Source organism: Arachis hypogaea, chromosome 13, assembly GCF_003086295.3.
Source record: "Arachis hypogaea cultivar Tifrunner chromosome 13, arahy.Tifrunner.gnm2.J5K5, whole genome shotgun sequence".
Classification (NCBI taxonomy): Eukaryota; Viridiplantae; Streptophyta; class Magnoliopsida; order Fabales; family Fabaceae; genus Arachis; species Arachis hypogaea.
In genome coordinates, this window is record NC_092048.1 from 102,633,761 (window position 1) to 102,646,643 (window position 12,883).

At 39.9% G+C, this 12,883-nt stretch overlaps 1 non-coding gene across 1 annotated transcript; it reads left to right on the top strand.

The window, feature by feature from the left end:
* Positions 1-8,521: 8,521 nt before the first annotated feature.
* On the top strand, positions 8,522-8,629 carry LOC112739536 (small nucleolar RNA R71). The gene has a single exon (XR_003170470.1). It is a non-coding gene; the product is annotated as a small nucleolar RNA R71 (small nucleolar RNA).
* Positions 8,630-12,883: the final 4,254 nt, after the last annotated feature.

Sequence of the window (12,883 nt, forward strand, 5' to 3'; positions counted from 1 at the left end):
TAGTCCAAATGGCATCCTTTTGTAGGCAAAGGTGCCAAAAGGGAAAGTAAATGTGGTCTTTTCCTGATCTTCAGGAGCAATGTGAATCTGGAAGTAACCAGTGAATCCATCAAGAAAGCAATAATGGGATTTACCCGCCAAACGGTCCAACATCTAATCAATAAAGGGCAAAGGGTAGTGGTCCTTTCTTGTAGCGGCGTTCAACCTCCTATAATCAATGCACACTCGCCACGCATTTTGTACTCTCTTGGTGGCCACTTCTCCATCATTCTTTTTAACCGCAGTGATGCCCGATTTCTTGGGGACAACCTGGACCGGGCTCACCCATTCACTGTCAGAAATTGGGTATATGATACCCGCATCAAGTAGCCTAGTGACCTCCTTCTTTACCACATCAAGAATGGTCGGGTTGAGCCTCCTTTGTGATTGCCTAACCGGCCTAGCTCCCTCTTGGAGAAATATACGATGCATGCATTTGCGAGGTTCAATCCCTACAATATCAGCTAGCCTCCAACCAATTGCCTTCTTGTACCTTCTTAGAACATCTAGGAGCTTTTTCCTCTTCTTCACTAGAAAGCTCACTAGCAATAATGACCGGAAACTTTTGGTTGTCCTCTAAAAAAGCATACTTCAAATGAGATGGAAAAGGCTTCAGTTCACTTTTTGCCTCGAGCTGAGGTTCCTTTTCATCAAGCTCATGGAGTTTATTCTCAATAACTTTCTCATGCTTATCCTCTTGGTCATCCGTCTCTTCAACAACATGGTAGCACAACTTGTTGTGATCTTCTTCTTATACTTCCGTTACCACTTCATCAATTACATCACATCGGAGAATGGAATGCTCTTCGGGAGGATGCTTCATGGCTTCTTCCAAATTGAACTTGATAGTCTTGTCCCCAACCTCAAAGGAATATCTACTAGTGAAGGCATCTAACTTGAATTTAGAGGTCTTGAAAAAGGGTCTACCAAGTAGAACAGAGGATGAGCTTCTATTTTCTGTTGGAGGCATTTCAAGGATGTAAAAGTCAACCGAAAAGACCAAGTCCTTGATTGCCACAGGTATATCTTCTGCTATTCCCATCACAGTGATCACACTCTTATCGGCTAATGCAAACTTCGCTGCCAACTTCTTTAATGGAGCTAAATTCAACCGCACAAAAATGAAAAATGGCATGATGCTTACACAAGCTCCTAAATCACACATACAATCATGAAAGGTACGTCCACCAATACAACAAGACACCAAACAAGGTCCAGGGTCACCATATTTCTTTGGAATATGTTCCATCAATGAAGAAATTGAACTACACAAGAATAATGTCTCCAACTTCCTATCCTATCCTTGTGTGTGCACAAGTCCTTTAGAAATTTTGCATACTTCAGAATTTGTTGGATAGCATCAAGAAGTGGTATGGTTACCTCAACTTTCTTGAACACTTGAAGCATGTTTAAATCGAATTCTGGCGTTTTTTTGCTTTCTTCACCAAGGAAAGGAATGGGATAGGAATGGACTCATCTACTATAGCTTTCCTCTTGGGTTCCTTAAGGCTTACACCTTCTTCATCTTGCCTTTTGTCTACCTCCTCCTCTTCATGTGGAGCTTCAACAACCACTTCTTCTTCATGAATGTCTTCCATGACCCTAGGAGGTATCTCCTCCAATGTAGTCCCCGACCGTAGAGTGATGGCGTTGAGACCGCTCATGGGGTTTGGTTGGGGTTGGGAAGGAAGGCTAAAAGAGCTTGAGGGTTGGTTGGTGTTGTTGGAGGACATGGACATCTTCGAGATCATGTCGATGAGATTGGCTAATTGAGCGCCCATGGTATCGAATTGAACCTTATAGCTCTCGTCCCGTGTCTCCATAGCGGTTCTAAGCTCATCGAATTGATTGGTGGAAGATGAAGAGGCTTGGTTGGATTGTTGTCTATGGTGTGGTGCTTGGTATTTGGTGTAGTTGCTTTGGTTTTGGTTGTGGTGATTTTGGTTAGCTTGGTGGTTGTTGTTGTTGTGATATTGAGATGAAGATTGGTTGTTGTTGTAATGAGAAGAAGAATTGTTCCATCTTTGGTTTTGATTGCTCCCTTGTGCATTATCCCTCCACCCTTGATTTTGATTACTACCATGAGAGTAGTTGTTTTGGCCTTGAGAAGGATAGGGTGGACGATTGTTGTAATTTACATTGGCCACTACAAGAGCATGCTCCTCTTGGATTTGATGGCACTAATCGGTGTAGTGTGTGGTGCTAGAGCACAAACCATAAATTCTAGGAGGACCTTCAAGTTGAGCAACTTGAGGTGGGGCTTGGATGGCTTGGATGGAGTAGTATTCCTTTTGATCTTTTTGTATTTGAGTGAGGATAGTGGTCATGTCCCCAAGCACCTTGGTTAAGCTTGCTTCGGAAGGGGATGGTTCTATCACACCCTTGAGAGGATTACTTCTCACCCTCACATGTTGTGTAGCCTCAGCAACATCATTTATCAATTTCTAAGCTTCTCCCTCCGTCTTGTTCTTTGAAAGGGAACCGCCACTAGAAGCGGTGAGCAATCTTCTATCTTCCGCACAAAGACCTCCAGTGAAGTAACTAATGAGCAAGTGAGTGTTCAATCCATGGTGTGGACAAGATTCCAATAGCCTCTTGAACCGAGTCCAATACTCATACAAACTCTCTTGGTCTTTTTTCATTATACCCGAAATCTCCTTCCGGATGTAGTCGGCCTTCTCCGGTGGGAAGAATTTATCTAGAAACTCTCTTCTCAAGAAATCCTAATTGGTCACAAATTTCATCTAGTTACCACATATTTGCTTGCCCTTCAAGAGAAAAAGGAAAGGCAAAGACCATAATAGCCAAATCATCGGCTCCATGCCTTCGAGTTGTAGAACAAGCAACTTGAAAATCTCTTAGATGACGGATGGGGTCTTGACCCGGCAACCCATGATACTTAGGAAGTAGATTTATCAAGCTACTCTTCAACTCAAAGTTTGGATCAAGGTTAGGATACCATGCTTGCAAAGGTTGGAGTATGATATCCGGAGCTCCTTGCTCGTGCAAAGTGATCCGTCGTGGCTCCTCCATGTATGGCTCACCTGTAGGATGCTGGTGCACGAAATTGTGATGTCCAGGCTCGAACAATCCCTGGTAATGGCTCCAAAGCTTGGTGCTCTGATCTTAATTCATAATTGTCACAACTTCGATACAACTAACCAGCAAGTGCACTGGGTCGTCCAAGTAATACCTTACGTGAGTAAGGGTCGAATCCCACGGAGATTGTTGGTATGAAGCAAGCTATGGTCACCTTGTAAATCTCAGTCAGGCGGATATAAAGTGATAATGTTGTTTTCGAATATTATATAATAAAATAGGGATAGAGATACTTATGTAAATCATTGGTAGGAATTTCAGATAAGCGAATGGAGATGCTTTTCGTTCCTCTGAACCTCTGCTTTCCTGCTATCTTCATCCAATCAGTCTTACTCCTTTCCATGGCTGGCTTTATGCAAGGGCATCACCGTTGTCAGTGGCTACATCCCATCCTCTCAGTGAATAATATGCTCACGCACCCTGTCACGGCACGGCTATTCATCTGTCGGTTCCCGATCATGCTGGAATAGGATTCACCCTCCTTTTGCGTCTGTCACTAACGCCCAGCACTCGCGAGTTTGAAGCTCGTCACAGTCATTCAATCATTAAATCCTACTCAGAATACCACAGACAAGGTTTAGACCTTCCGGATTCTCTTGAATGCCGCCATCATTCTAGCTTACGCCACGAAGATTCTGGTTAGGAGATCTAAGAGATACTCATTCTAGCTTAATTCATGTAGAACAGAAGTGTTTGTCAGGCACGCGTTCGTAGGGGAGATGGTGATGAGCGTCACACATAATCATCACCTTCATCACGTTCTTGGGTGCGAATGGATATCTTAGAAGCGAAATAAGATGAATTGAATAGAAAACAGTAGTACTTTCATTAATCTTTGAGGAACAGCAGAGCTCCACACCTTAATCTATGGAGTGTAGAAACTCTACCGTATGAAAATACATAAGTGAAGGTCCAGGCATGGCCGAGATGGCCAGCCCCTATGGTCTAAGAACAATGCGTTCAAAGATGGTCAAAAAGACTAGTAAAAGGTCCTATTTATAATAAACTAGTCACTAGGGTTTACATGAGTAAGTAATTGATGCATAAATCCACTTCTGGGGCCCACTTGGTGTGTGCTTGGGCTTGGGCTTGAGTGTTACACGTGCAGAGGCCATTTGTGGAGTTGAACGCCAGTTTCTGTGCCAGTTTGGGCGTTCAACTCTGGTTTTGGATCCTTTTCTGGCGCTGGACGCCAGATTTGGGCAGAAGGCTGGCGTTGAACGCCAGTTTACGTCATCAATTCTTGGCCAAAGTATGGACTATTATATATTGCTGGAAAGCCCTAGATGTCTACTTTCCAACGCAATTGGAAGCGCGCCATTTCGAGTTCTGTAGCTCCAGAAAATCCACTTTGAGTGCAGGGAGGTCAGAATCCAACAGCATCAGCAGTCCTTTTTCAACCTCTGAATCTGATTTCTGCTCAAGTCCCTCAATTTCAGCCAGAAAATACCTGAAATCACAGAAAAATACACAATCTCATAGTAAAGTCCAGAAATGTGAATTTAACATAAAAACTAATGAAAACACCCCTAAAAGTAACTAGATCCTACTAAAAACATACTAAAAACAATGCCAAAAAGCGTATAAATTATCCGCTCATCACAACACCAAACTTAAATTGTTACTTGTCCCCAAGCAACTAAGAATCAAATAGGATAAAAAGAAGAGAATATACTATAAATTCCAAACTATCAATGAAACATAGCTCTAATCAAATGAGCGGGACTTATAGCTTTTTGCCTCTTGAATAGTTTTGGCATCTCACTTTATCCATTGAGGTTCAGAATGATTGGCATCTATAGGAACTTCAGATTTCGAATAGTGTTATTGACTCTCCTAGTTCAGTATGATGATTCTTGAACACAGCTTCTTTATGAGTCTTGGCCGTGGCCCTAAGCACTTTGTTTTCCAGTATTACCACCGGATACATAAATGCCACAGACACATAATTGGGTGAACCTTTTCAGATTGTGACTCAGCTTTGCTAAAGTCCCCAATTAGAGGTGTCCAGGGTTCTTAAGCACACTCTTCTTTTGCTTTGGACCTTGACTTTAACCGCTCAGTCTCAAGTTTTTACTTGACACCTACACGCCACAAGCACATGGTTAGGGACAGCTTGGTTTAGCCGCTTAGACCAGGATTTTATTCCTTTAGGTCCTCCTATCCACTGATGCTCAAAGCCTTGGGATCCTTTTTATTTGCCCTTGCCTTTTGGTTTTAAGGGTTATTGGCTTTTTCTGCTTGCTTTTTCTTTTTCTTTTTCTTTTTTCTATATATATTTTTTTTTCGCCTACTTTTTTTTTTCTGCAAGCTTTGTTCTTTGCTGCTTTTTCTTGCTTCAAGAATCATTTTTATGATTTTTCAGATTATCAACTAACATGTCTCCTAGTCATCATTCTTTCAAGAGCCAACATATTTAACATTCTTAAACAACAACTTCAAAAGACATATGCACTATTCAAGCATTCATTCAGAAAACAAGAAGCATTGTCACCACATCAATATAATTAAGCTAAGTTCAAGGATAAATTCGAAACTCATGTACTTCTTGTTCTTTTGAATTAAAGCAGTTTTTATTTTAAGAGAGGTGATGGATTCATAGGACATTCATAACTTTAAGACAAAGTTACTAACTACTAATGATCATGTAATGAAGACAAAAACACAGATAAGCACATAACATAGAAAACGAAAAAAAAAAGAAGAAATAAGAGCAAGGAATGAATCCACCTTAGTGATGATGGCGTTTTAATGATGTTTTTGAGCTCTTCTATGTCTCTTCCTTGCCTTTGTTGCTCCTCCTTCATTGCTTTTTAGATCTTCTCTGATTTCATGAAGGATGATGGAGTGCTCTTGATGTTCCACCCTTAGTTGCTTCCAATAATTGTGTGGAAGAAAATGAATCCCCTGAGGTATCTCAGGGATCTCTTGATTTGCAGTCAAATGTTCTACCACTGAGCTATAGACCCTTGATGGAAGCTTTTGTCTTCCCTTTCCTCTTTCTAGAGGTTTCTCTGGCCTTAGGTGCCATCAATGGTTATGGAAAAAAACAAAAAAAGCTATGCTTTTACCACACCAAACTTAGAATGTTGCTCGCCCTCGAGCAAAAGAAGAAAGAATAGAAGAAGAAGAAGAGGATATGGAGGAGATGGATGGAGGTGTGTATTCGGCCATATGGGTGGGATTGGGTGGGAGAGAGATGTTGAATTTTGAAGGTAGTGGTTGTATGGATGTGAGTGGTAAATGGAAAAAAAATGGATGATCATGAACGGAAAGAGAGATGATGAGGTATGTGGGGATCCTGTGGGGTCCACAGATCCTGAGGTGTTAAGGCATTTACATCCCTGCACCAATTTAGGCATGTAAAATGCCCTTGCACACAACTCTGGGCGTTCAGCGCCAGGTTGGTGCCCATTTTGGGTGTTCAACGCCCATTTGCTGCCATTTCTGGCGTTGAACGCCAGAACCATGCTTGTTCTGGGCGTTCAGCGCCAGGATGCTCCCATTCTGGGCGTTCAGCGCCAGAACTATGCTCTGTTCTGGCGTTTGAACGCCAAACAGATGCTCCTCCAGGGTGTGATTTTTCTTCTGCTGTTTTTTATTCCGTTTTCAATTTTTATATTTATTTTGTGACTCCACATGATCATGAACCTAAGAAAACATGAAAAACAATAAAAATAGAGTTAGATAAATAAACATTGGGTTGCCTCCCAACAATCGCTTCTTTAATGTCAATAGCTTGACAGTGGGCTCTCATGGAGCCTCACAGATGTGCAGAGCTTTGTTGAAACTCTCCAACACCAAACTTAGAGTTTGACTGTGGGGGCTCTGGTTGACTCTGCTTTGAGAGAAGCTTTTTCTGCTTCCTCTCCATGGTTGCAGAGGGAGATCCTTGAGTTTTGAATACAAGGGAGTTCTCATTCCATTGAAGGACTATTTCACCTCTGTCAACATCAATCACAGCTCTTGCTGTGGCCAGGAAAGGTCTTCCTAGGATGATGGATTCATCCTCTTCCTTTCCAGTATCCAGGACTATGAAATCAGTAGGTATGTAAAGGCCCTCAACCTTTACTAATACATCTTCTACTTGTCCATAAGCCTGTCTTCTTGAGCTGTCTGCCATCTCTAGTGAGATTTTAGCAGCTTGCACCCCATAGATTCCCAGTTTCTCTATTACACAGAGGGGCATGAGGTTTATTCCTGAACCAAGGTCACACAGAGCTTTAAAGATCATGGTGCCTATGGTACAGGGTATTATGAACTTTCTAGGATCCTGTCTCTTCTGAGGCAATGTCAGTTGATCCAGATCACTTAGTTCATTGATGAACAAGGGAGGTTCAACTTCCCAAGCATCAATGCCAAACAATTTGGCATTCAGCTTCATGATTGCACCAAGAAACTTGGCAGTTTGCTCTTCAGTAACATCCTCATTCTCTTCAGAAGAGGAATACTCATCAGAGCTCATGAAGGGCATAAGGAGGTTCAATGGAATCTCTATGATCTCTAGATGAGTCTCAGATTCCTTTGGTTCCTCAGAGGGAAGCTCCTTATTGGTCACTGGACGTCCCAGGAGGTCTTCCTCCTTGGGATTCACGTCCTCTCCTCTCCTCACAGGTTCGGCCATGGCACTTATGTCAATGGCCTTGCACTATCCTTTTGGATTCTCTTCTGTATTGCTTGGGAGAGTACTAGGAGGGATTTCAGTGATCCTTTTACTCAGCTGGCCCACTTGTGCTTCTAGATTTCTAATGGAAGACCTTGTTTCATTCGTGAAACTTACAGTGGCCTTAGATAGATCAGAGACTAGATTTGCTAAATTAGAAGCATTTTGTTCAGAGTTCTCTGTCTGTTGCTGAGTTGATGATGGAAAAGGCTTGCTATTGCTAAACCTGTTTCTTCCACCATTATTAAAGCCTTGTTGGGGCTTTTGATCCTTCCATGAGAAATTTGGATGATTTCTCCATGTTGAGTTATAGGTGTTTCCATAAGGTTCACCTAAGTAATTTACCTCTGCTATTGCAGGGTTCTCAGGATCATAAGCTTCTTCTTCAGGAGAAGCCTCTTGAGTACTGTTGGGTGCAGCTTGCATTCCATTCAGACTCTGAGAGATCATATTGACTTGCTGAGTCAATATTTTATTCTGAGCCAATATGGCATTCAGAGTATCAACCTCAAGAACTCCCTTCTTCATAGGCGTCCCATTACTCACAGGATTCCTTTCAGAAGTGTACATGAACTGGTTATTAGCAACCATGTCAATGAGTTCTTGAGCTTCTGCAGGCATTTTCTTTAGGTGAATGGATCCACCTGCAGAAGTGTCCAGTGACATCTTTGATAGCTCAGATAAACCATCATAGAATATATCCAGGATGGTCCATTCTGAAAGCATGTCAGAAGGACACTTTTTGGTCAACTGTTTGTATCTTTCCCAAGCTTCATAGAGAGATTCACCTTCTTTCTGTCTGAAGGTTTGAACATCAGCTCTAAGCTTGCTCAGCTTTTGAGGAGGAAAGTACTTGGCTAAGAAAGCCGTGACCAGCTTATCCCAAGAGTTCAGGCTGTCTTTGGGTTGAGAATCCAACCATAATCTAGCTCTGTCTCTTACAGCAAAAGGGAAAAGCATGAGCCTGTAGACTTCAGGATCTATTCCATTAGTCTTAACAGTATCACATATCTGCAAGAATTCAGTCAAGAACTGAAAAGGATCTTCAGATGGAAGTCCATGAAACTTGCAGTTCTGCTGCATCAGAGAAACTAATTGAGGTTTCAGCTCAAAGTTGTTTGCTCCAATGGCAGGAATGGAGATGCTTCTTCCATGTAAATTGGAATTAGGTGCAGTAAAGTCACCAAGCATCTTCCTTACATTATTATTATTTTCGGCTGCCATCTCCTCTGCCTATTCAAAAATTTCTGAAAGGTTATCTCTGGATTGTTGTATTTTAGCTTCTCTTAATTTTTTCTTCAGAGTCCTTTCAGGTTCTGGATCTGCTTCCACAAGAATGTTCTTATCCTTGCTCCTGCTCATATGACAAAGAAGAAGGCACAGAAAAATAATAATAATAATAGAGATCCCTTATACCACAGTATAGGGATCCCTTTGTGAGTGGAAGAAAAGAGGGGGAGACAAAGAATGTGATGTAAAGGAAGAAACACAACTGTACCGATGGAAGAGATGTGAGATGAGATGTTAGGATATGAATGAATAAATAGAATAGGATGGGGGAGGGATAATTTTCGAAAATTATTTTGAAAAAGAGTTAGTGATTTTTGAAAAATGGTTTTTGAAAACTATTAGAAATTTTCGAAAAATTTTTAAAATTTAAAAATAAAAATAATTAGTTAATAAAAAAGAAATTTTTGAAAAAGGGGGAGATATTTTCGAAAATTAGAGAGAGAGAATTAGTTAGGTGGTTTTGAAAAAGTTAAGAAACAAACAAAAAGTTAGTTAGTTAGTTGAAACAAATTTTGAAAGGATAAGAAGTTAGGAAGTTAGAAAAGATATTTTGAAAAGATATTTTTGAAAAAGATAAGATAAGAAGATATTTTTGAAAAGATATGATAGAACTTAGTTTTTGAAAAAGATTTGATTTTTAAAATCACAATTAATGACTTGATTCATAAGAAATCACAAGATATGATTCTAGAACTTAAAGTTTGAATCTTTCTTAACAAGCAAGTAACAAACTTCAAATTTTTGAATCAAAACATTAATTGTTATTGTTATTTTCGAAAATATGGTATAAAAATAAGAAAAAGATTTTTGAAAAATATTTTTGGAATTTTCGAAAATAACTAAGAATTTTGAAAAAGATTTGATTTTTGAAAAAGATTTTGAAAAAGATAAGATTTTCAAATTGAAAATTTGATTTGACTCATGAGAAACAATTTGATTTTAAAAATTTTTGAAAAAGTCAATCCAAATTTTCGAATTTGATGAGAGAAAAAGGGAAAGATATTTTTTTGATTTTTGAATTTTTATGATGAGAGAGAAAAACACAAAAAAAAATGCAATGCATGAAATTTTTAGATCAAAACATGTGATGCATGCAAGAATGCTATGAATGTCAAGATGAACACCAAGAACACTATGAAGATCATGATGAACATCATAGACACAATTTTGAAAAATTTTTAATGCAAAGAAAACATGCAAGACACCAAACTTAGAATTCTTTAATGCTTAGACACTAAGAATTCAAGAATGCATATGATAAACATGAAAAGACACAAAACAAAAAATCATCAAGATCAAACAAGAAGACTTACCAAGAACAACTTGAAGATCATGAAGAACACTATGAATGCATGATATTTTCAAAAAATGCAAGATGCATATGCAAGTGACACCAAACTTATGATATGACTCAAGACTCAAACAAGAAACAGAAAATATTTTTTATTTTTATGATTTTCTAATTTTTTTGGATTTTTTTTTTCGAAAATATTATGAAAAAGAAAAAATAAGGATTCCAAAATTTTTAACATGAATTCCAGGAATCTTGCATTCTTAGTCTAAAGCTTCAGTCTAGGAATTAGACATGGCTCACTAGCCAGCCAAGCTTTCAATGAAAGCTCCAGTCCAAAACACTAGACATGGCCAATGGCCAGCCAAGCTTCAGCATTTAACACCAGAGTATATTGATCTTGATAACAAATTGCTGCTCATCATTTATCAAGTATGTAACTTACCTCTGATGGTTTGGAAGCCTCAGTCCAAAAGAATTTAGACATGGCTTTACAGCCAGCCAGGCTTCACATGCTTCATGAAACACTAGAATTCATTCTTAAAAATCTTGAATAAAATTTTTGAAAACATTTTTATTTTTTTTTTTTTCGAAAACAGATGAGAGATTTTTGAAAATATTTTTGAAAGAATTTTTTTTTTTTTGAAAACAAAACAAAAAGAAAATTACCTAATCTGAGCAACAAGATGAACCGTCAGTTGTCCAAACTCAAACAATCCCCGGCAACGGCGCCAAAAACTTGGTGCTGTTGCCGGATCGAACTTGGCACTGATGTTACCGGACCAAAAGCTTGCCGAAAACTCAAACAATCCCCGGCAACGGCGCTAAAAACTTGGTGCTCTGATCTTAATTCATAATTGTCACAACTTCGATACAACTAACCAGCAAGTGCACTGGGTCGTCCAAGTAATACCTTACGTGAGTAAGGGTCGAATCCCACGGAGATTGTTGGTATGAAGCAAGCTATGGTCACCTTGTAAATCTCAGTCAGGCGGATATAAAGTGATAATGTTGTTTTCGAATATTATATAATAAAATAGGGATAGAGATACTTATGTAAATCATTGGTAGGAATTTCAGATAAGCGAATGGAGATGCTTTTCGTTCCTCTGAACCTCTACTTTCCTGCTATCTTCATCCAATCAGTCTTACTCCTTTCCATGGCTGGCTTTATGCAAGGGCATCACCATTGTCAGTGGCTACATCCCCTCCTCTCAGTGAATAATATGCTCACGCACCCTGTCACGGCACGGCTATTCATCTGTCGGTTCCCGATCATGCTGGAATAGGATTCACCCTCCTTTTGCGTCTGTCACTAACGCCCAGCACTCGCGAGTTTGAAGCTCGTCACAGTCATTCAATCATTGAATCCTACTCAAAATACCACAGACAAGGTTTAGACCTTCCGGATTCTCTTGAATGCCGCCATCATTCTAGCTTATGCCACGAAGATTCTGGTTAGGAGATCTAAGAGATACTCATTCTAGCTTAATTCATGTAGAACAGAAGTGTTTGTCAGGCACGCGTTCGTAGGGGAGATGGTGATGAGCGTCACACATAATCATCACCTTCATCACGTTCTTGGGTGCGAATGGATATCTTAGAAGCGAAATAAGATGAATTGAATAGAAAACAGTAGTACTTTCATTAATCTTTGAGGAACAGCAGAGCTCCACACCTTAATCTATGGAGTGTAGAAACTCTACCGTATGAAAATACATAAGTGAAGGTCCAGGCATGGCCGAGATGGCCAGCCCCTATGGTCTAAGAACAATGCGTTCAAAGATGGTCAAAAAGACTAGTAAAAGGTCCTATTTATAATAAACTAGTCACTAGGGTTTACATGAGTAAGTAATTGATGCATAAATCCACTTCTGGGGCCCACTTGGTGTGTGCTTGGGCTTGGGCTTGAGTGTTACACGTGCAGAGGCCATTTGTGGAGTTGAACGCCAGTTTCTGTGCCAGTTTGGGCGTTCAACTCTAGTTTTGGATCCTTTTCTGGCGCTGGACGCCAGATTTGGGCAGAAGGCTGGCGTTGAACGCCAGTTTACGTCGTCAATTCTTGGCCAAAGTATGGACTATTATATATTGCTGGAAAGCCCTAGATGTCTACTTTCCAACGCAATTGGAAGCGCGCCATTTCGAGTTCTGTAACTCCAGAAAATCCACTTTGAGTGCAGGGAGGTCAGAATCCAACAGCATCAGCAGTCCTTTTTCAACATCTGAATCTGATTTCTGCTCAAGTCCCTCAATTTCAGCCAGAAAATACCTGAAATCACAGAAAAACACACAATCTCATAGTAAAGTCCAGAAATGTGAATTTAACATAAAAACTAATGAAAACACCCCTAAAAGTAACTAGATCCTACTAAAAACATACTAAAAACAATGCCAAAAAGCGTATAAATTATCCGCTCATCAGATGCAAAGATGTATTAATAGTGCTAACAGAAGAATAGGAAGTAGCGGACTCCAAGTCACTCTCGGTGCCATCTAGTGAT